General features: G+C 50.1%; 1 long non-coding RNA gene across 1 annotated transcript in view; it reads left to right on the plus strand.

The window, feature by feature from the left end:
* Nucleotides 1-241: 241 nt before the first annotated feature.
* Nucleotides 242-677, plus strand: part of LOC114073485 — a 5,071-nt gene continuing 4,635 nt past the window's right edge. The window contains exon 1 of the long non-coding RNA XR_003574336.1: nt 242-536. This is a non-coding gene — a long non-coding RNA (uncharacterized LOC114073485). The remainder of the gene's footprint in view (nt 537-677) is intronic.

Consider the following 677-nt stretch of genomic DNA (forward strand, 5'->3'; position numbering starts at 1 on the left):
AATTGTTGGCTGTGAGGGTGGGCAGGCCCTGGCACAGGTTGCCCAGAGAAGCTGTGGCTGCCCCTGGATCCCTGGAAGTGTCCAAGGCCAGGTTGGACGGGGCTTGGAGCAACCTGGGCTGGTGGAAGGTGTCCCTGCCCATGGCAGGGGGTGGAACTGGGTGGTCTTTGAGGTCCCTTCCAACCCAAACCATTCTGTGACTCCATGACTCTCCAGTGTTATCACAGTGCAGAACCACTGGCACTCACACACTGTCCATCCCATCTGGATCATTCCTGTGTTTGCTGGTGTGAGAACTGGCCATTGTCATCATGACTCTGCTGCTCACTCTGCCCCAAATCACTCACGCTAGTTAGTATCAAACTTCAGTGACATGGTGATAAATCAGCTCAGATTGATTTTTTTTTCCCCCCCAATTACCTGTCATTTTGTCTATTGTAGGCTGGAGAGAGAAGCTGCTGTTCCAGGCAGGAATTCCCACCATCACCAGCCTTGGCAAGCTGCTTCCTTCCCTGTTTCTCAGTTAATGAAATCTGGTAAATTAACATTAGTGAAATGTTAATGGCTGATATTTCTAGGCTTCCCAGAGACTGGGCTGGGCCAAACCCCTTAATCCTTTTAGCTGATTCATGACCACATCCTCTGAAATGAAGAAATGTTGGCGAATGCAGTGATTG

Source organism: Empidonax traillii, unplaced genomic scaffold (genome assembly GCF_003031625.1).
Source record: "Empidonax traillii isolate 1590-97213 ecotype Southwest subspecies unplaced genomic scaffold, ASM303162v1 scaffold6617:size14274, whole genome shotgun sequence".
NCBI classification, from domain to species: domain Eukaryota; kingdom Metazoa; phylum Chordata; class Aves; order Passeriformes; family Tyrannidae; genus Empidonax; species Empidonax traillii.